Here is a 22,303-nt window from a genome sequence, read left to right as displayed (position 1 = left end):
GTAGTGGACTGGATTTCAAGGTTATCCTTAACTATACAGCAAGTGTGAGACTAGCCTGGGTTACAGGAGACCTTGTCTGGGGGAAAGAGAGGCAGAGACAGAGAAATTCCCGAGGGACACTGACTCCTATGGAAAGAGATAAAGCAGGCCAGGCCCCAAAATCCCAGCCTTAGCTGTAAATTCTGGCTTAGTTATGGTAAAGCCCCGTCGAAGCCTGGCACAAAGAATGTTGTACGAGAATGTACACCTGGCCAGGCGTCACTCCAGCAGAGGCAGGAGGATCTTGAGAGTTCCAGGCCAGCCTGGGTTACTAGTGAGTTCAAGACCAGCCCGAGACACCCAAGGGCTGCTGAAACGGCTCAGCAGCTATAGGGAACTGAAACCAAGCCTGGTGACTGGCGTTTCCATCCCTGGGACCTGTATGGGGGAATGCATGCACACATCCCAACAAAATAAATAAATCAACGCTAAAATAAAATAAAGGGTATCTGTAGCCTTCAAAAATAGAAACAATAGGGGCTGGAGAGATGGCTCAGCGGTTAAGAGCATTGCCTGCACTTCCAAAGGTCCTGAGTTCAATTCCCAGCAACCACATGGTGGCTCACAACCATCTGTAATGAGATCTGGTGCCCTCTTCTGTACTAAGAATACTGTAATAAATTAAAAAAAAATAGAAACAATAGAAAAAAAGGAATGTTTATCCTAGCAGTTTCATAACGCTGAAAATCTGCATACACCCCACCATCTAACAATTTGTATATATACATACTATGGAATAGTGTGATTTGTTATGAACGATGCTGACTGTGAGTGTTAACAGCAGGAAAAGATATTTGTGACATATTACTTGATCAAACTGATTATAGTTTAGTTATGTGATGTGGTTTTGTTAAATTTACTTTTCAACCCCATTTATTTATTGTATTGTAATTATATTTATTTATATGTGCATATGGTCTATGCATGTGTGTTCTGTGTATGTCCGAGCTGATGTCTGTTGCCTTCCTCTTTAATTCTCAACTTTTTTTTTTCAAGACTGGGTTTCTCTGAGTAGCTCTAGCCAGCATGTAACTCTGCATTCTGTAGACAGAGCTGGCCTTGAATTCAGAGGGACTAAAGGCAGGCGCTACTACTCCCAGAAACTTTGTTTTTAATGTTTATGTGTATGTCATCTGCATGTAAGTGTTCTCAGAAGCCAGAAGAGGGCATTGACTCTCCTGGAGCTGGGGTTGCAGGTGAATGTGAGCTGCCCGATGTGGGTGCTGGGAATCAAACATAGGTCCTCTACAGAGCAGGAAGCCCTCTTAATGGCTGAGCCATCATTCCAGGCTAATATTTATAGGTTTATAGGTGTGTGTGTGTGTGTATACACACACACATATACATATATATGTAGCCAGTTACTTAACATACTTAACAATATTTATTTTACTTCTTTACTTTTTTTTTTTTTTTTTTTTTTTTTTTTGAGACAGAGTATCTCCGTGTAGCTTTGGAGTCTGTCCTGGAACTTGCACTGTAGACCAGGCTGGCCTCTGCCTCTCCAAGTGCTGGAACCAAAGGTGTGTACCACCACCGCCCAGCTTATTTTATGTAGTTTTATTATATGCCTCTACATGCAAATATGGGGAAGTGGAATGTCCACGACTATACATTAACATATAATGTCTCTCTGTGGGGTTTCCAGCTGTTCCCAGGTAATTTCCCAGTTTTGTCACAATGTATCTGTGCTATAAGAGAAAGAAAAAGTTAGGTGTGGGGTTGTGCACACCTGGAATCCTATTTGGGATACACGGTCAGGGCAGCAAGTTTGAAACCAGCTTGGGTTCCATGAGACCCAGATTTGGGGGGAGAGCGGGGCATGGAGGCAAGAGGAAAGAGGCAGTCTGGAGATGTGCACTCGGCATGCAGGGAGCCCTGGGTTTCCGATACTGCAGTAAAATAAACTACCACACCGAAATGCACAGCATCCACAGTGGAAGGCGTGGGGACACTGGTGTCTGCCTGGATCCTTAGATCCACAGGGCATCCTGTGGCTGTGATATTCATCCGCAGTGTGCCAGGAGAGCCCTTGCAGAGGGCTAGGAGTCTAACAGAGGTTTAACTGGACTCTGGAGAACTCAACAATCCCTTCCCACCCTGCGTGAATCGCCGTCTGTTTGTGCCCTGCTCCTAGGAGCCTCTGCTGATTTCTCAGGACCCCATCTACCTCTGATTCCTACTAGTTCCTCAGGCGGCCTAGAACTCCCAGGATCAGGCTGGGCCTTTGTGCGCAGTTAGTTCCGGTCATGCTCCTGAGATGACATCCTGGCCCACTTGATCAAATGTGGGTGTTCCCCTGCCAGCCACCCACTGGGGCAAGGCATCTTTGAGGAAACATCTCTGCAGCAGCTGGCTCTTGGCCTGTGAGTCACTCTGATTTTCAACCCAGCTTCTCATTTCCAGGTTGCAAGGACACCTCCCCGACACTCCTTCATTTTATAGCAACAGTGAATAGAAGCTGCCATATATTGCAGGTGCTTATGCACCAGATCGCACAAAAGGTGTGGGCTCTTTTAAGTTTCACTGCACACTGGGAAGCGGGTATTTGCTTCCCTATCTTATTTATTTTTTATTTATTTATTTTTATTTTATGTGCGTTGGTGGTTTTTTACTTGGATGTTGGGTCCCCTAAAACTGGAGTTTCAGACGGTTGTTAGCTCTTACTATGTGGGTGCTGGGAATTGAACCTGCATCCTCTGGAAGAGCAGTCAGCGCTCTTAACCACTGAGCCATCTCTCCAGCCCTGCTTCCCTATCTTATAGATGAGAAGATCAGTGGTTGACTCAGCCACAGGTCTAGGTCGCGTAAGTCCGGGCGCTTGAACACAAGACACTAACAGGTCTAATCCCCTCCCCCAACTTTTATATCCTCTCTTCAATATTTTGAAACAAGGTCTCACTATGTAGCCCAAGCTGGCCTTGATCTTAGATTTTTATGTTGGTAGCTCTGGAAATACAACACAAGACCCCACACACGCTAGATATAGCGCTCTACCACTGAGCTATATTCCCAGCCCTCTTTCTTATATTTTGAGACATGGTCTCCATATGTTGTCCAGACTGGCCTTCAAATTTTGATTCTTCTGCCTCAATCTCCCAAGTAGCTAGAACTTACAGCTAGTTACTTATTTTTGATTCTGTCTCTTTTTAAACAGGAACTTTCTGTGCCGTCCAGGCTGGCCTCAGACTCACAGGATCCACCTGATTCTGCCTCAGAGTGTCGGGGTTATAGGTAGTTAAGGGTGCATACAGTCATCATGCCTGACTTCAGTTACCTACATTTTTACAAGTCAGGAAACTGGGGCTACATTATTTACTGAGTATATTAATCATGTAAGTTGAGGAAGCTGGCAAGTAAAATGGAATAGACTTTGAACATTTCCCTGACACTAATCCTGTCCTCCACTGCGCCCACAACCATCTTCATTCCCCAGCGTGCACTCTATAGTGCTGCAAGTACTTGAATTCTCTCGCTCTCTCTTTTTTTCCCTCTATATAATCGTGCCTGGCTTGTAACTCATTATGTAGACCAGGCTGCCTCAAAGTCACAGAGATCCACCTACTTTTTCCTCTGTCTCCCCAGTGCTGGGATTAAAGCATATCACCAGGCCTGGCTGCTAGAACTCAACAATTTCTAGAATTTAGAAGGTCCTTTTTATTTTATTTTTATTTATTTTTTTGTCCTGCAGGCAAATTGTTCCCTCCCACTTTTTTGTTTGTTTGTTTGTTTGTTATTGTGGTGGTGGTGGTTTTGAGACAGGGTCTGCCTTGCCTCTGCCACTCAAGTGCTGGGATTAAAGGCCTGGTGGTGGCACCAGGCTCCCTCCTGTGCTTTTGACTGGCCCAGCCCTACTTATCCAGAAGTGACATTCAGGAAGCCTCCACAGATCACCCTTGCCCTCGAAGGTGCTTCCTCACACTGCACTCAAATTGTCTGTTGTTCCCACCCTCAGTCCCCCAAGCTTTTTTTTTATTTTTTTGAGAAGGGGTCTTATGTAGCCAGCCTTAAACTTCTGACCTTCCAGACTCTGAGATTATACAACTGTGCCTCTCCCTTTTTAGTTTTGTTGACACAAGGTCTTGCTCTAATGGTCCTGGCTATCCCGGTATTTAGAACGTAGCCTATGCTGGCCTTAAACTCCTGACAGTCCTCCTGCCTCAGTTTCCCGAGTGCTGGGATTACAAGCATGCACCACGATGCCTGGCTGAGGCCCAGCTCTCTCCTGCTTCTCTACCAGTTTGCAAAGACAGAGAACAAGGAGCCCGACTGGCTGGTGGTTAAGTCTTTAGGATCAGGCTGAGGGGTTGGCACTAAGCAGGTACATAGTGGATGTAGTTGAATGAACGAATACTCGACTCTTAGAGATGACTTTGTCTCTTTTTTGGAGGCTATGGCTTGGGTATTCTGAAAAGGGTCAGGTAATGACAGAACTGCGGCTTCCGGCATTCCCTACTACAAGGGTGTACTGGGAAGTCGCTGGGGTCACAAGAGAGGCCCCAATGTGCTGAGCCTGAAATCATGGGGTCGTTCTTGCTGAACCAACTCTCTGGCTTCTGTTTTCTCACTCCTTGCCAGAAATAAATCATGTTCTGAGTGACTGGAGTCATTGCTCACAGCTCTGTGAGCTGGTGTAGGGTGGGGCGAGGGGCAGTGGCCTTGGGGCTCCTGTCAGCAAAGGCCCAGGCCTTTGGGCTGGGGGGAGGGGAAGGAGTGGCTGGTCCTATCCCTAGGAGGCTGCAGTCATTGGGGGAGAGACAATGGGGCTCAGCGTCTGCTCCTAGCTGGGAGAAGGGACCCTCCAGTGAAAAGCCAGGGAGAGCAGGGAAGTGTGGGAGGAATTGATGAGAAGGGGTGGAGCCAAGGAGATGCAGCCCGGAGGAAGGAGGGAAGGGAAAGGAAGAGCGCAGGGAGGGGAGAGGATCCAGGCTTCTCTTCGGCTCGGTGACCTGGTCCGGAGCCGCAGCTTCCCTCGCTTTGTCTGGGCCCGCCGAGACCTCAAGTTTCTCGCCCAGCTGCAGCCCCAGTCCAAGGGCCAGGCATCCAGCAGGTGCTCAATACTTACTTGGGAAAATAAGAAATGTGGCCAACTTTGCTCTGGGAACTTTTCCCCCGTGTTGTCTCCACTCCTCCGGAGAAGCCGAGGACAGAGCTGGTCTTGGGAGCACGCCCAGGCGCCCCATGAATAATTGACCCTTGGTGGCGACACTGCCCGGCTCTGTCCGCGGGCTCGGTACCCGCCCTGCGTCGGAGTCGAGCGGCGCAGCTGAGTGGCGGGTGTCCGGGAGGTTGGAGGCGGGGTGTCCGGCCTGTCCCAGAGCTGGGAGGAGGCCAGGCTATGCTGAACCCCGGGCCCCACAGGGAGCCACAAGGGCCCAGACCTCAGCTAACGACCACGCCTCGGCGCCCCCAGCCGTGCACCCCGGGACCAAACCCAGGCCATGGACTTGGGGAGGCCGCAAGGGGCTGAACTCCTCTGAACCCCTTAGCACCCGGGTCCCAGCGATCGCAGCCGGAGCCGTTCCCTCAAGTCTGACCGTCCAGGGCTCTGAACAGCTGTTTAAAGGCGCTTTACTGTTCAGGGCTCTGCGGCTACGTTTGCTTCAAGCCCATCTGCCCACTTAAAAAATATATTAAGTGAAGAGCAACCCCCCCATCCCCAGCTTTCACCCCTGGCTGGGGAGGGGGCGGACTCAGAGCCCCTACCCGTATTTGGGAAGGACGGGGCTCCTAGGGACTCCCCCGGACTCCCATCCCAGAGGCTCTTCTTTGGGATAGGACACCCCAGGCTTCCTGGGGGGCTGTTCTCTCGGGCCCCCTTTGTGCCTGGCAGGGACAGCCCCCCATTTCCATTCGAGGTTCTGACGCTCCCTTCTCCCCCGCTTGTTAATCTTTGTTCCCCTTTTCTGCTGAGAGGAGGGGAAAAAAAGAGGGAGAGGGAGAAAGAAAAGAAGGAAAAAGGCGTGACTCGATTTTCAAACGAAACTCCCACAGCAAACAAAACCCTTTTAGAGAAATAAGAAAGGAGGAAGGAGGAAGAAAAGAGGAAAGGGGAAGAAAAAAAAAAAAGAGAAGCCTCCAGGCTTGCAATTCGAGTAGCAGAGTTGCACCGAAAGAAAAGAAGAAAAATCCTCTCTGCGGTAGAAAGAGAAAAAGAAAACTTGGGCCGACAAGAGGGGGGTGCTGGGGGGGTGGAAGGAAGTGAGAAAACAAAAGAGAGATAAAAGGGCTGCTTTTCTGTCTCTCTTCCTCTGCGAGCTGGCTTAGGAGGAGCTGTTTAGCATCCCTTCACGTCAGCCCTGCCTCATTCCCTTCTTCCAGGGAGGGAGAGAGCGCGAGCGAGCGAGCGCGAGAGAGAGCAGGAGGGAGAGAGAGAGGGGGAGAGAGAAAGAGAGGAGCCGGAGGGAGGGTGGCAGAGCAGGGCGGGCGCGCGTGGAGGCGGCGCGCAGCAGCAACCCGGGCGGTGGGCAGCAGGAGCCCCCGGCCCGCCCGGCCCGGCCAGCCGACGGCCCCCAGCGCCAGGAGCCGCGCCCGGACCCAGGGTGAGTGTCCCGCGCGGCCCACGGCCCCGCCAACCCCCCGGCGGCCCGCGGCGGGGTGGCTGGGGGCGCGGGGGTGGGTCGCTGCGGCCGCGGTCGACCCGCCCCCCGCCTCTCCCCGGGGACGGCGGCGCGCAGGCCCGCAGCCGCGCTGCAAACATGTCGTCTTTTCCTTTCACTTCCACATTCCCTCATGCCGGAGAGCTGGAGCGAGAGAGGGAGAGCTGGGGAAAGAGGGAGAGATGGCGTCTGGGGGGGGGAGGGAGAGGGGGGAAGGGAAGGAGAGAGAGAGAGAGAGGGAGGAGAGCGCGCGAAGGGGAAGAGAGAGAGAGAGAGAGAGAGAGAGAGAGAGAGAGAGAGAGAGAGAGAAGCAGAGAAGCAGAGGCAGAGAGAGGCAAAATGAAAGGAAAGCGCGGCGGCGGCGCGGGAGGCCGGGGAGGCGGCGGCGGTCTCCGGCCCGCACGTGGGTGTCGCGGCGCTCGGGGACGCTCCCCCCGCAACCGGCCCGGGACTCAAAGTTTCACCCCTCGCCGCCCCGCCCCTGCGGCTGCCCACAAACTTTTTACTCCGGGAGCGGGTGGGGTGGCCGCGCGGCCGGGCCAGCGGGGTGGCGAGGGCGCAGCGCGCTGCTGGGGTGCAGGGCGCCCCTCGAGGTCAACGGGGGTCTCCAGCCGGGTGCCGCGGGCCCCAGGTCCTCCTCGGTGGCCCCGGCTCGGACCTGTTGAAGGCGCTCGCCCGGTTCAGGGAAAGGGTGGGCAGATCCCCATGGCTGGTCTAGAGCCTCCCGTGGCTCGTCCTCCCTTCCTCGCCGCCCCCTCTCCCTCTCCTCGCGGTCATTTTCCTAATTGGACGGAGCTGTGGGGCGTGATCGTCAGCGTCAGATTGAGGAGCCCCCCGAATTCGGTGGTCTTCCTTCCCCGACTCTCAGACCCCACTGAACCGGCCTCGGTGTTACCCCCACCCCGAGCTGCGGACTTGCTAACTCGTGCGTAGCGGGTTGTTGGTTTTCTTTTTTTTTTTCCTCTCTCTCTTTTCTCTCTCTCTCTCTCTCTTTTTTTTTTACTTGCCTTTTAAGATGACTTTTATGGTCCCTGCAACTGCTTCCCTCCAGTCTAAACTGTAGTTTGGGAAGATTTAAGAGGCCGGGGAGGTGCTTGTGTGGCCTTTAACTAATCCAAAACGGTCATTAATGTATCTCTACGCCCTGCGAGATGGTTCCGGCCAGGCCATGCAGTAGCCTGGGTGTGTTTTCACCCGGACACTGCGGAGTTCCTCCACGGTCTTAGCGGCCAGCCTGCCAGTGAGGGGACACTTGACCCGCGGGCCCAGTGCCCTATCTTCGAAGGGCACCCTGGGCGTCTTTCTTTCCGTTTTCAATGGAAACTGTCGGCCACTGTCCACCCGAAGCCGTAACTAGTCCCTGTGGGTACCTCGGAAGCTCACAAAACTCCCCCACAGGTGGGAGGAGGACTTTGTGTTGTTGGAGGTCATCCAGCCTTCTTTGACGCTGCCCTCTCAGCCTTGCCTTTTTGTACGTGTGTAAGTAAAAGCAGTCAAAGTTCATGTCTGCCAAAGAGAAGAGCTGGTGTGTGGGAACAGGGGGCGGGGGAGGGCTTGTATCACCTTACTAGGGCTCTTCAAAGGTTCGGGGAGCTGGTGTGGGAAAGGGGGAAAAGGTCTGGTCCTTCACCGTCTTTAGATTTAAGAAAGTGTATTGTTATCAAAGCTGATGGGCCTGTCTGGTTTTTATTTTGAGAGGTAGTGTGACCATCGGTTTTTCCACTTGTTTCAAAGCAAACTTACCTTTGAGAGCTTGGCTCGGTGGTTTGTTCTGCTCCCCTCTCATCCCACACCCTAACCCGGTGCCAGGCACCTGCTGTTCTTGGAGCACAACCTTGAATTGATGGCGCACAGTTCCAGCCACCTTGTGGAGCTGGCTTTGCTGCCTGAGGGCTCTGGGTAGAGCTTGGGGTAGGGGGAAAATGGACAGGTGGATCCTATCTTGTTCCTCTAGTCTGGTCTGGTTTCCTGCATGACCATGTGCCAAGAGTTTCTGTGAGTTTCACGGGGACAGACTGACTTCTCGGTTGCCTCGCGTGCCTTCAAGCTGTTCTGAGCTGACCCTTGGGCCCATGGTGTTTGAGGCATTTGTTTTGTGCTCTTCGGTCACAACCAGGCATTTTATCTTGGGATCTCTGACTAGAAACAAGGAGACAGACAAGGTCTGGAGTATCGTTTGGGTTGAAGGAAAGAGTAATGGGGATCACCAGAGAGTTTGCATAGCTTCTGGTTTGCCTTGTGGCCTAGAAACCACTTTCTAGCAAGGCTGATCTTGGGAAGCAGCTAACAACTGACTATTTCCTTCTTTTTTGAGACTTGAGTCTCACTACCGAGTCCAGACTGGCCTTGAACAGGTGATCTTCCTGTCTCTCCTATAGTGCTGAGACTATAGGCCTGTGCCATCACGCCTGGCTCTGGCATAGCTTGTTTCTAGAAGGGTGTAAGTTACCTGTGGGTAACTAACCCCTTTGGGGTTTGCATATCAGATATTTTACATTATGATTCATTTTTATTTATTGGTTTTTCGAGACAGAGTTTTCTCAGTGTAACAGCCCTAGCTGCCCTGGAACTAGCTCTATAGACCAGGCTGGCCATGAACTCGCAGACATCTTGTTTGCCCACTGAGTGCTGGGATTAAAGGCATATGTCATCCTTGCCTGGCCTATATTATGATTCCTTTTTTTTTTTTTCTTTTTTGAGACAGGGTTTCTCTGTGAAATAGCCCTAGCTGTCCTGGAACTAGCTTTTGTAGACCAGGCTGGTATTGAACGCATGAAGATCCGCCTGCCTCTGCCTCCCGAGTGCTGGGATTAAAAGACACGTGTGCTACCACCGCTCTGCATGATTCTTCACAGTGGCCAAATTACAATTATGAAGTAACGATGAAATAATTTTATGGTTGGGGGTCACAACATGAGACACTGTATTAAAGGGTTTCAGCCTTAGGCAGGTTGAGAGCCACTGAATGGTTAGAAAACTAAAAAGAGGTATCTACTGCATCTCAGGGGAAACAGGTGAGGGGGCCAGCACTCGCAGGGTCCTCCATTGCCGCAGTCACTCACAGGGCTCTCGCACCCTATCCGGTTTTGGCCCCAAGCAAGTTCACTCAGTCTAAGGGAAGGCTCCTGCCTCTGCTAGGTCTCTGTTAAAGACGGTTGAACCATCCCTTTGACTTCAAAACTAGAAGGTCTTGGAGACTGCTTGAAAACGTCCAGGACAGGAAGAGCACCCATTGACCTAACAGTCAATAGTGGGGGGGGCATCACTCATGAGCCCCCTGGGATCTGTTCCCAGCACTTCCCACAAGGCCTCTACCTGCCGCTATGGCTTCCCGGCCACACATAGTTCAAAGAACATGGCTATGAAGACATGACGCCAACCGGGGGCTTGTAGTGCCTGTGCAGGCCAGGGTAACACGGCCTTATTTTCTAGGTATGCCGTCCTTGCTGCTCTGGGAAGACTGGGCAGGCCAGGGCAATTATCAGGAGAGCTTACTATTTTAACACCAACCTCTTTAAAGCCTAGCAGTTCAGCGGGGTGGAAGTTTAGTCATCGGGATGTCCCTAAATCACTGGGTTTTGATCTGGAATACTTTCTTCATACTTTGTACTTGTGCGTGGTTTATTTAGGGTTGGCTGGAGGGGAAGAATGGGGACAGAAGGAAGGGCCTCAGCTAGCTGATCTCCATTCAGGGTTTAGATCTGCTAGAATGTGTGTTTAGTGGGGCAGAGAGCTTGGCTCTATATGGATTTTCCCCTACCAATCTATTTATTATTGATTTATTTATTGCTTATTTGCTTTGCCCATTGCTAAGCCCATGTAAGACTAATATACAGTTGGCCTTTCATAAATACTTGTTGAATGATGTACTGGGCATTAGGAAAAGCATTTCCCTCCCAGGAGTAGCCCAGAAATGGCACACAGAGGCAGGGACAGGGAGGTGATTGATGGGAACTGCAGAGTTGTGCTGTGATTCATTGTCTCAAACAAGCTCCAGACAGGTAAGGCAGGAGGGGGCTGGGAAGAGTGGATCCTGAATGGGTGGAGCCACAGGGTGGAGACTTCTGCAAAACAATAGAGAGGTTTTGAATTGGACTCAAGACACTGGGAGAATAATACAGTCAGGTGTTCCGGGCCAGGATTGTGCTAAAGTATATATATATCATCTCCCATAGTCCTTGTCAGGTGCTGGCAAACACATTGCTGGTCTCTCATTTGGTAGCCTGGGAAACAGCCCAGAGGAGTCAAGGCACTTGTCTGGGGCCTCAGAGCTAGCGTCTGAGCCAGGCAGAGCGGCTTCTGACTTTGCTTCCCTACAGTAACGATGTGGTCAGGCCTCTCTACTCGTACAAAGGAACTGGGTCTTCAGCTTTCGGGTTCTTCTGAAAGGACAACGGAAGAGAAGCTGAGAAAGGAATTGCCAGTCTGCCCCAGAGAGAGGGTCCTCACACCGCCTGACGATGGTTCGGCCAGTGAGGACTGAAAGGGTATGCTTGTTTTCCAGGCTCTGATTACTCCCCAGTATCAGTCCCAGATCAGGACTATTTTTGTACTTGACAAGAATTTAGGATGCATGCGCACACGTATGAACACAGGTGATGCCTGAATTGAATCCAGGGTTTTGCACATGTGCAGTACCACTGAGCTACACGCGTACCCGATTGGAGTACTTTTATGCTGGTGGGAATTTTAAAGCTAAGGACTGTACTGTTGAGGGCCGGGCAAATGGCTCAGGCAGGAAAGTGCTTGTCTTGCAAACAGGAGGACTAGAGTTAGAGGATCAGCACCCACGTGAAATCCATGGTACACACTTGTAACTCTAGAATTGGAAAGGTGGAGACAGGAGGGTTTCTGGGGCTTACTGGGTAGGCACCCTAACTAATCCAGGAGACCATATCTCAAAACCAAGTGGATGCCACCACTTGCATGCAGACATGTATATGTGCACCTACACACACAAATGCACCCGCATATAGAAACACACACACACACACACACACACACACACACACACACACACACAAGTAAGGTCACCATTGGCCTTGGGGTCTCCAGATGTCCCACACATACAGGTTAGTCTGCTAGCCCAGCGTGGTCCAGACCAGCGCAGCTGCCTGTGTCTGGACAGTCTATGGTGTTCTAGGCACTATGCTGACCCGTCCTCCTGGAGCTTGCATTCTGTCTGGGAGACAGACATTAAACGAATAATTACACAAATACTCTTTAATTACAGTTGTTATAAATGCTTCAAAGGAAAAAGTTCAGAGGCATAGGAGGCAATAATTAGGGAGGGAGGAGCAAAGGGACGGTCCCTGAAGAAAGGGCATTTGAAACAGCCTCCTGACTGGGAAGGAGGGCTTTAACCAGGGTGGTATATATTGTTGTCTTTTCTTTCTTTGGAAATAGAAACAGTAAAGAAGAGAAAGGCACTCTGGGTAATAATGCACAGGGCTAGACAGCTGGTACCCGTCTGACTGAAAAGCCTTTATAAACATTTTATTTCTTTTTATTAAAGATTTTATTTGATTTTGTGTGCATTGCTGTTTTGTCTGCGTTCGTGTCTGCATGAGGGTGTTGGATCCCCAGGAACTGCAGGTGCAGACAGTTGTGAGTGCCGTGTGGGTGCTGGGAATTGAACCTGGGTCCTTTGGAAGAGCAGCCCTTGCTCTTAACTGCTGAGCTATCTCTCCATCCCCCAAACATTTTATTTCTTCATTGTGTATGTGTTTGGGCACAAGAATGCCATGGTGCCTTGTGCAGAGTCAGAGGACAACTGGCAAGAGTCAATTTTGTCCATCATGGGGATCCTGTGGGATTGAACTCAGGTTGTGGGACTTGACAGCAGGTGCCTTAGCCTGCAAAGCTATCCTGCTGACAGCTCCTCTCCCCTCCTGGTGGATTTCTGTTTGTTTGCTTGTTTTTAGTAACTAAGGCTGGCCTCAATTGCTCTGTAGCTGAGAGACTGGCCTTGAACACCTAGTCCTCCTCTAGCAGCTCCCAGGTGCTGGGATTGCAGGCCCATACCACCAAACGCTGCTTGCCTTAAGTTCACAGCCACCCTCCTGCCTCTGCCTCTGCCTCCCCAGTGTTAGGATTACTGGCACACCACACCAGGCCTGGCTTGGTCTGTTCACTTGGACATGAATCTTGCAGTGCTCTATGTGGTTGGCGTACCAGCACCATCGACATTACCTGGGAGCCTGGTAGAAATGCAGACTCCTGGGCCCCTCGGCAGGTTTGCTGAGCCTGCATTTTAACAAGCGCGCTCCAGAGGTGGCACAGGTGGACACAAGACCCGAACTGGAAGGTTATTAGTTTTGCAGGCAAGGAGCAGTGTGATCTGGAACACCGGCTCTGCCAAGCAGCAGGGAATTAGGCAATTTCCCAGGGCCCTTCTGGCGTCTCTGACCTTTCGTTTTGGAGCTTTGTACTATTTCCAAGCCTGTTGAGGGCTAGGGTCAGCGCCTCCGCTGCGCGCCCTGCAGCCTTCACCCCTGCATCACCTTCATGGGCACTCCCCTTTCTCTTTAGTAAAGCACTCAGCCCTGTTAGATTCTTTTGTGACATGGATCAGGAAGTTGTAAGAAGTATTGGAGCTTTGTGGCACACACTGTACCCAGGGAGACTGAGCCTAAGTAAGGAAAACTGGCAAGGTCAAAGGGCTTTAGGGAAGAGAGCGGTAAGGTTTCTGCCAGAAGTGGAAGTTAAAGTGGTGGGGTGAGGAACCTGCTCAGTCGTTCTGTGGGTGGAAACTTGGTCCCTGGCTCCCTGAAGTCACTTCAGGGAGGACTAGATCGGGCCCTTTATTTACTCCTGCAGTTGGGGTGGGGTTTTTACTGGAGCCGTACAGGTTTTGTATGTGGCATTTTTGGGAGAAGACTACTCAGCGTCAGAGGAGCCCTTGGCTCTAACACAGTGGTTCTCAGCCTGTGGGTCTTGTCCCTTCCCAGGGGGTCACATCTCATATGTTTACATTACGATTCAGAACGGTAGCGAAGTTACAGTTTATGAGGTAGCAGTGGAATAATTTTATGTTGGGGTCACCACGACCGAAGGAACTGTGTCAAAAGGTCGCAGCGTTAGGAAGGTTGAGAACCACCGTTCTAAGCTAAGCCGCTGGTGATGGAACCCAGGGTCCCTTGCGTGTAAAGCCAGAGAACGTCACCACTGGCTACAGCTAACTGTAGCCCTTTTTCTTTTTCTTTTCCCCCTTTTTCTTTCACTTTCATTTTTAAAAATGATTGTGTCGGGGAGGGGTGTGTGTGCACGTGGCAGTCAGAGGACAATTTGTGGGCATCCTTTCTCCTACCACCATGTGGGTCCTGGGGATTGAACCTGGGTTGTTAGACATGATGGTCAGTACCCTTACTCCTTGAGCCATCTTGCTCACCCCCTCTTTTTATTTTGAGACAAGGTAAGTTCAAGCCAAGTCACTGGCTTGAACTTACCTTGCTCCATAGCCAGGGCAGACTATGACTAGATATCACCCAGCTCTTTGATTCAGCAGTACTATATCCGGGGCACAATTCTAGGTACTTTACTTTACATACCGTCAATTAGCTTAATTACTTATTTTTTTTCTTTTGGTGGGGGGGGGTGTGCAGATTGAGACAGTCTCCTGTAGCCCAGGCTGCCCTCCAGCTTGCTGTGATGCTGAAGCTGGCCTCGAACTCTGAATCCCCCTTCCTGTACTTCCTGTGCTGAATTGCCGGCCTGTGCTACTGTGGGGAGCTCTGTTTCAATATTTAAATTAGCTCCTTTAAATAGAATAACTTTGCTGAAGTCACATGTAGCAAGCACTAGACACAGCCAGACACATGTAGCGAGCACCCTCAGACACAGGTGGGCTGGGGGTGAGATCCTGTTGGTAGTAGCGAGACGCCCTCCCCCGTAGTAAGTGTTTCCTGATTGTTCCTGTGTGTGACAGGAAGAATTTTCCTAAGGAGACAGAGAGTAGCTGGGGCCAGGTTCCCAGACTGCCCCTGAAATCCCACTTGGCCACTGGGTCCAAGTTCCTCTCATTTGCAAAGCAAAGAATTAGCAAGCGAGATGCCTGCAGCCTTGAAGACTAAACTTTCCGCAAGCAGAGCCTTTGAAGAATTGCACCCTTGAATTAGGGGAGGGGGCTGTAAGAGGAAATTGGGGTAGATCCCCAAACGGAACAGATTAAAGGGTGTTAAAACCGTAGCTGGACCAAATGCATGTCAGCAGCATCATAAGGTGAAATAACTGCTTTTATTACCTCCTAATTAACGTGCGGTGCTCCCAGGCCCGACCCTCCCCCCGCCCCACTACCTTGTCCCCGCACAGAGGCTTTGCCTTCTTTACTCATTCCTGAGCTCTCTGAATTTTCATTCGTATGATTTTCCCTTTATAACAGGTATGCGTGTGTTTGCAAACGAGGTCAAATCACTATCAGGAGTAAGCTGGCCTCTAAGAGGGCTTTGGTTCTGTCTTTCACACCCGCCATTGTACGAGTTTCTGGTATTAAATATATATATGCTCTATTGTGTGTTTATTTCTGGGAGTTCACCGAGAGCTGTGGGGGAACGTGGGGGTTTTCTGAGCAGTCAGAACTAAGCAGAAGAGATCGCGGCCTAACTGTCTTCCCTCTGTACCCCTGGTTAGGAATGACAGAGTCAGAACGAGGCTGGAACGACAGCCACGGAAGGCACTGATGAGAAACTAACGCTGGTGACAGCCCCCTTTGTGTGTGGTTTGTCTGGAGGGGTGGAGGAAGTTTGTGTGTGGCTGTGTGCCACCCTGGACACCCTCCCATCTCCAGCAGGACAGTGATGGCATGGTTGTAGCTTCCTGGTTGTGAAGGCAGTTCTGCATGCCTGGGAAAACACAGAGGCAAACTTGACCGCTGGTGTTACCTGTCAGTCACACCAGTCTTCCCGGTCCGAGCTGCTCTCTTGAGAACTGTAGGTGCCCTTTGGAAGCCAATGGTGTGGTTGGTTAATCTCACTTTGATTCTGATGCTGGACCCTGGGCCTACAAATGGTCGCGTTTGACAAGTGCTTTGTTCTATCGTTGTGACTCTATTAGCTTTAGACCTCAAGGAGGCTTGTAGAAAATGCCTTTGCTCGTCCTCCCTCTGTACCCCTACTTGATGTGGGCCTGTTCACCCCTGCCCAAGCTGGAAACCTGTGCCTGCTCCCCTAGGCTGCTCCTCCTGCCCTTCCATCATGTGCTGCCCCAACCCCCTAACCCCCACCTCCGGTTGCCTCAGTAGGAGTGGGCTTTCTTATCCTGGATTCCAGGTTTCTGTCTACATTTGTGGACAGGCCAGTCTCCTGTCGTCTTTCTTTTCTTTCTTTCTTTCTTTCTTTCTTTCTTTCTTTCTTTCTTTCTTTCTTTCTTTCTTTCCCTCCCTCCCCTCCCTCCCTCCCTCCCTCCCTCCCTCCCTCCCTCCCTCCCTCTCTCTCTTTCTTTCTTTCTTTCTTTCTTTTTCGCGGGCGGGGGTGGGGGAGCTTTCCAGACAGGGTTTCTCTGTGTAGCCCTGGAACTAGCTCTGTAGACCAGGCTGGCCTCGAACGCACAGAGATCCACCTGCCTCTGCCTCCTGAGTGCTGGGATGAAAGGCGTGTGCCACCACTGCTCCTGCCTCTTTTTTTGTGTCCCTCCATTCACATTAGAATCCACTTCCTCTCTGCCTGACTCACCACATGGCTACTATCAGGGACAGCCTAGCCTTTTAGGTCTGGTTTCTCACTGGTCCTTCATTCTGAACCTGCTATTTCTGCCATCTCTCCTGTCCTCGCTGCACTTTGGCGCCTTGGCCACAGTCCTCTTCGTTCAGCTCTCTTCCACATGTCTAGTCCAGCCTGAGTGGTGAGGGCTGTACCTTGGCCACGCGCCCCATACTCAGTCCCCAGCTGGACTGCTTTTGGTTTGTGACCCATCCTGACATCTATGCTGTTTGAATGAGTGAGTTCGGGCCGTTTACATTTGGTATGGTTTTATTTTATTTTATTTATTTGACTGAACATGAGACTTTATTGACCACAGCTACTTGAGGGGGGGGGGGGATGAAGCGGGAGGAGTGGGCGGCACCGATGCCAGGCCGGCCGTGCTTCGTAGGCTTGTAGGTAATGGAGCACTCGCCCAGGTAGCGGCCAATCATCTCCGACTTGATCTTCACCTGGTTGAAGGTCTTGCCGTTGGACACGCCCACCATGCTCCCCATCACCTCGGGCAGGGTGGTCGTGTCGCGCAGGCGGGTCTTTACCACCTCGGACTTCTCCATGGGCGGCGCCTCCTTCTTGGCCTTTCTCAGGCGCTTGAGCAGCGAGTGCTGCTTCCGCCACAGGCCACGGTTGAGGCGTCGCTTCTGCGGGGCGCTGTAGAGCTGCTCATAGGACGTGACCCGCAGCTGGTTCAGGTCCACGCCGCGGTAGGTGAACTTGCGGAAGGTTCGCTTCTTCTTCTGCTCCACCTCGGCCATCTTGGCGGCGACTCGGAAAAGCTTGGTATGGTTTTAGATATTTAGCTGGGATTACAGATGTGCCACCACATCCAGATGTGTTGAGGGTGGAGGTCTGCACTTTGTGCTAGCATGCAGTCTACTAACATTGCTACAGCCCTGGCTCCTTGTTTTGTTTTGAGACAAGGCCTCATTGTCTAGCCCTGGCTGGTCTAGAACTTGTATGCAGATGAAGCCATCCTCAAACTTGTAGAGGTCTGTCTATGCCCCCGAAAAGCACAGCTCTACATATTTTCTCTTTCTTTCTTTCTTTCTTTCTTTCTTTCTTTCTTTCTTTCTTTCTTTCTTTCTTTCCTTCCTTCCTTCCTTCCTTCCTTCCTTCCTTCCTTCCTTCCTTCCTTCCTTCCTTTTTCTGTTTCGTTTTGTTTTTTAAGACAGGATTTCTCTGTTGCTTTGGTGCCTGTCTTGGAACTAGCTCTTGTAAACCAGGTTGGCCTGGAATTCACAGAAATCCGCCTGCCTCTGCCTCCTGAGTGCTGAAATTAAAGACCTATTTTCTTTGTTTTTTCTTTTTATTACGTCTACAGACTGTAAAAGATTTAGAGATACTTGGTATCTGTCTTTTGTTTGTTTTTTTGAGAATTCTTGGAATTCAGTATGTAAATCAGGCTAGACTCAAGCTCACCTGGCTGGGATTAAAGGCGAGCATAACCACGCCCTATTTTTTCCCCAAACAATACAGTCACTGTTATCCCTGTTATCATTCATCTGTCACAATAATTTAGCCGCTTTCCTTTTTTCTTTTTTTCTGTCTTTTCTTTCCTCTCTCCCTCCTTTCTTTTTGTCTTGTTTTGTTTTGTGTTTCAAGACAGGGTTTCTCTGTGTAGCCCTGACTGTCCTAGAATTCACTCTGTAGACCACGCTGGTTTCCAACTCAAGAGATCCGCCTGCCTCTGCCTCCAGAGTGCTGGGATTAAAGGCGTGCGCCACCACCGCCACCTGGCTTCTTTCTTTTTGGAGAGGGGCTCTCGCTAAGTAGCCTGTTGTGTAGACCAGGCTGACCTCACTCACAGCTATGCCAGCCTCTACCTCTTGAGTGCTGAGATCAAAGGCATACAACAGCTTTCCACCTTCTTTTCTTTCTTTAATTTCACAAATCAATTAGTTGCGGTGGTCGTTTGAATGTAATAGTCCGCCCATAAACTCATTGTTAGGTACTATTAGGAGGTGTGGCTTTGGAGTAGGTAAGGCCTCGTTGGAGGAAGTGTGTCACTGTGGGGGTGGGCTTTGAGATTTCCTATAATCAAGACACCACCCACTGTCACAGACCATTTCCTGTTGCCTTCTGTTGTAGCCAACACCACGTCTGCCTGCACGCTGCCATGATTATAGTGGACTGAACCTCCGAACTGTAAGCGAGCCCCCTCGATGAAATGTTTTCCTTGTAAGAGTTGCTGTGGTCATGGTGTCTCAGCAATAGAAACCCTAACTAAAACAAGTGCTGCTAAAAAAAAGTTTTTATGAGTGTGTGTGTGTGTGTGTGTGTGTGTGTCCGCACACTCAAGCACCCGCTCACTCATTAGAACTCGAGGAACAACTTAGGAGAGTTGGTTCTGTTTTACCCTGTGAGAGCTGATGAGTGAGCTCTGGTTCAGGTTGTTAGACCTGGCTTCCCATAGCTGCTGAGCCCTCTCACCACCCGGATGCTGTTTTAAATGCTGTGTGTGCTTATCGCTGCCTTGGCTGTCTCCCCCCCACATCTTCAGCGTCTGGTTTATTCAGGTTTTCCTCTTCATCTCAGCTCTTCCTAGGATTATAGCAATATTTTATGGCGATGGTTTTTCAGTCAGAAAGTTTCAGTTTCTACTTGGCTAAAACTTTGATTTTCTCGTATTGAAGAATTAGTTTTACTGGGTATAAATACAAGCTTGACAGTTGTTTGCTCTTGGTACTTACAGGCGGCGTTCCGCGTGTGTTTGCTTTTTAGACAGGGTCTCACTGTATAACTTCCTGGCCGTCCTGGAGCTCACTTTGTAGACCAGGCTGGCCATGAACTCACAGAAATCCTCCTGCCTCTGCCTGGGGCTGAAAGCAAGTGTAGCACACCTGGTCTTTCATTGTTGATGTAGAAGTTGCTGGCCCAGTTAGGTCCTCTGATTGCTCTGTGGGTGGGGAGAACAGAGTGGAAAACTAGGCTTTTGCTGTTCGCTGTGAAAGTGTGAAGGAGTGGATTTCGTGCTGCCGCGCCGAGGATGTTAGGACCTTAAAACAGGAATGGACAGCCTGCTCAGACCCCCCCAAGCTTTCTGAAAGCTTGGAGCCATGTTCCTTCTTTCTGGATCACCGACCAGTGCCTGGCTCACTGTTGGGAAGAGTCATTGCTTAATAGATACCTATTGATTGAGCAGAATTTATGGTAAAATCAATGTTACTCTTCTTGAATAATAATAAGAATGTTGTAAGGCCACCTGTCCTGTGATTGTGGACGAGTCCGACTTGCTCTTCTGGCCAGTCTCTGAAAGGCACTTTCTAAGGTATTCTGAGGTATTGCAGTTTATGTGCAGTTTATGAGTGTTGCTACGACACCAGATGTCAACTCTTGCCTCACAACTGGTATGAAGAGATAAGAGGGCTGTTGAGAGAGCACGACCTAGAGGTAGCTGGACATGAACTGGAAGAGAGGGAAATGGGCCAGTGTGGCGCATGCCTTTAACCCCAGCACTCAGGATGCAGAGGCAGTGAGTTTAGGATAGCCAGGAATACATAGTGAAATTCTACCTTGAAAAACAAACGAAAGGAAGAAAGAAAGAAAGAAAGAAAAAAGAGTGAGCTTCCATAATATAGGGACTGGGGTACATTGCTGGCCTGGTGTGCACAAGGCCTCAGCAGAGGCCAGGAAGGGACAAGAAACACATTATAAAATCTTGACAGCTGATGGTGGTGGCGCACACCTTTGATTCCAGCACTCTGGGAGGCAGAGGCAGGTGGATCTCTGTGGTTTAAGGCCAGCCTGGTCTACAGAGTGAATTTTAGGACATCCAGAGCTACGTGGTAAGACCCTGTCTGTGGGGGGAGGTGGGAGGGAAGGAAAGGAAAGGAAAGAAAAGAAACCCTAAACCTCCATTGGTGGAGAACTGGTTAATGCATCTCGCCACCCTGCAGTTGTAGGTACCGGAAGATTGAAATCCACCACGTGCTGTGCTGATAAATATACTTGGGGTGATCTGAGAAAACGAGGGTAGAATGCCTGGCTGAGAAGGACTCTGCACTTCGGAGACTTATAACTGCTTTCCTTGAGTACAGGAACCGGCCTCTACATTTTGAAGTTTGTTCCTTGTGCCAAAACCTGGTAGCCTAAGGAAGGATTTGGTGTGAGAAGATAGGAGAATGGGATGGGGGCGGGGACGACCCCAGGGTGCTCAGGCACTCCTTCCTGCGACTTTCAAGCTTATCATTTGTTTTTAAAGATTTTTTTTTTTTTCGAGACAGGGTTTCTCTGTGTTGCTTTGGAGCCTGTCCTGGAACTCACTCTGTAGACCAGGCTGGCCTCAAACTCACAGAGATCCACCTGCCTCTGCCTCCCGAGTGGTGGGATTAAAGTCGTGCACCACCGCCGCCTGTGCTCTATCTGCATGTAACTTTATGCCAGAAGAGGCCATCAACTCCCACTATGGATGGTTGTGAGCCACCGTATGGTTGCTGGGAATTGAACTCAGAACCTCTGGAAGAGCAAGCAGTGCTATTAACTGCAGGACCATCTCTCCAGCCCTGCTTTTTTTTGTGTGTGTGTGGGGTTGTTTTGTTTTTGGTTTTTCGAGACAGGGTTTCTCTGTAACAGCCCTGGCTGTCCTGGAATTCTCTGTCGACCAGACTGGATTCAAACTTAGAGATTCACTTTCCTTTGCATCCTGAGAGCTGGGCTTAAGATGTGTGCCACCCTGCCTAGCTCCAAGTTCTCTTCTTTTAAATTGATACTTCATTGGTCAAGAGCCTGTCTTCCTCCATCTACCTTGGTCTAGACCCAGTTGAATGTGTGTAAATCTCTGCTCCTGTGTCTCCAGGGCAAAGCTTAGGCAGTAGGTGGTGAAGGCAAGCCCTGCCAGCTGCATCAGACACAATGAGGGAGATTAGAGATGGACTCTGCAGTCCTATATTTGAAGTGGCCAGCTTTCATCAGAACGTCTGAACTTCAGTATTATTTCAAGGGAGCTTTTATTACTGCCTGTGAACTGGCCTCAGGTAGGTGCCGGCCACTGCCAGATGCCCAGAGAGATCACTTCCTGCTCTCTGAAGCTGATGCCTTTACTTTGTCTTATGGTCAAGAAGTTTTCAGAGCCGAAAGCACTTAGTCCTTGGGAGATTCCAACAGAATACTTTTTAGAAAGTATTCTTCTATACAGAGGTGTAAATTGGGTGGTATGCCTTTAATTTAAGGGGAGAAAAGTTACATATTTTTTGTCTTTATTTTTAGTCTCAAAAACATCTGCATTGTTTTCCAAAGCCGGGGTATTGACTGCTTTCCCTGTGCTGAGGAGAAGCGCTGTGTAGACAGAGCTGGAGCCGTTAGCCGTGTATGTGTATAATACAAGACTAATTTACAGGCTACAGCTTCAGGAAGAGCTGGATGGCTGTAAGAGATATGGAACCCTCCTGTACCGGCTGACCTGGTGTGTGATACCAAGTTAGAGTTCCTGTGTCTTCACAAAGGCAGGGTCCTTCCAGGTGGTGCTCACAGGAGTAGAAAGTTCTTGGGATTTGCATGTCGGAGCTGATGGGCGCAGCGCCCTGTCACTCGGCAATTTCGCCAGGGACACATCCCGACAGCCCGCCTTTCCCTTGACTGTGGGTCTCCTCGGCCATCTGGGTGCCATCCTGTCACCTTGTGAGTTTCCTGCCCGGTGATGGGGTTGCGTGGGTGAGTGAAGAGGGGCTGCCCAATAAATGTTCCCCAGAGAGATGCGTTTTGATACTTAAGATAGGCTTTTGATCATAACAAGGCCTGGAGGCATCCAGCCGCCTCCCTTGCTCCTGAGGTTTTCCTGGTACGTGAATAATCAAGCCTGTGCCAAGTGGAGTTGTGCTCCCTTGGGCTCCAGGACACCAGTTTGAATGAGGACCACGTCTAACTAACGTGGTGTTCTAAATGCTCTGTCCATCTTCTTTGACTCCATCCGCCGTATCTGGGGAAACTTCCCCGCAGTGTGGGCAGGGTTCTGCTTCTCTTAGAGAGCTCATG

The 22,303-nt window shown here is 50.3% G+C and overlaps 1 protein-coding gene and 1 pseudogene across 6 annotated transcripts in view; one reads left to right on the top strand and one right to left on the bottom strand.

The window, feature by feature from the left end:
• The first annotated feature begins 4,929 nt into the window (after window positions 1–4,929).
• Znf710 (zinc finger protein 710) overlaps window positions 4,930–22,303 on the top strand; it is a 68,707-nt gene continuing 51,333 nt past the window's right edge. Inside the window, exon 1 of one of the 6 annotated variants that reach the window (XM_085682600.2) lies at window positions 4,930–5,089. The gene's annotated coding sequence lies outside the window, so the exon portion shown is untranslated. Of the gene's footprint in view, window positions 5,090–5,138; window positions 6,582–7,258; window positions 7,564–7,649; window positions 8,118–9,420; window positions 11,126–22,303 lie in introns of those variants that run through there. The other 5 variants (XM_085682601.2, XM_048434896.3, XM_048434898.3 and 2 more) reach the window with 5 other exon arrangements.
• On the bottom strand, window positions 7,776–17,088 carry LOC125400754 (small ribosomal subunit protein uS19 pseudogene; annotated as a pseudogene).

This window comes from Myodes glareolus, chromosome 24, assembly GCF_982192425.1.
Source record: "Myodes glareolus chromosome 24, mMyoGla1.1, whole genome shotgun sequence".
Lineage (NCBI taxonomy): Eukaryota > Metazoa > Chordata > Mammalia > Rodentia > Cricetidae > Myodes > Myodes glareolus.
Note: the sequence above shows the minus strand (reverse complement) of the source record. Positions and strands in the feature narration are given on the sequence as shown.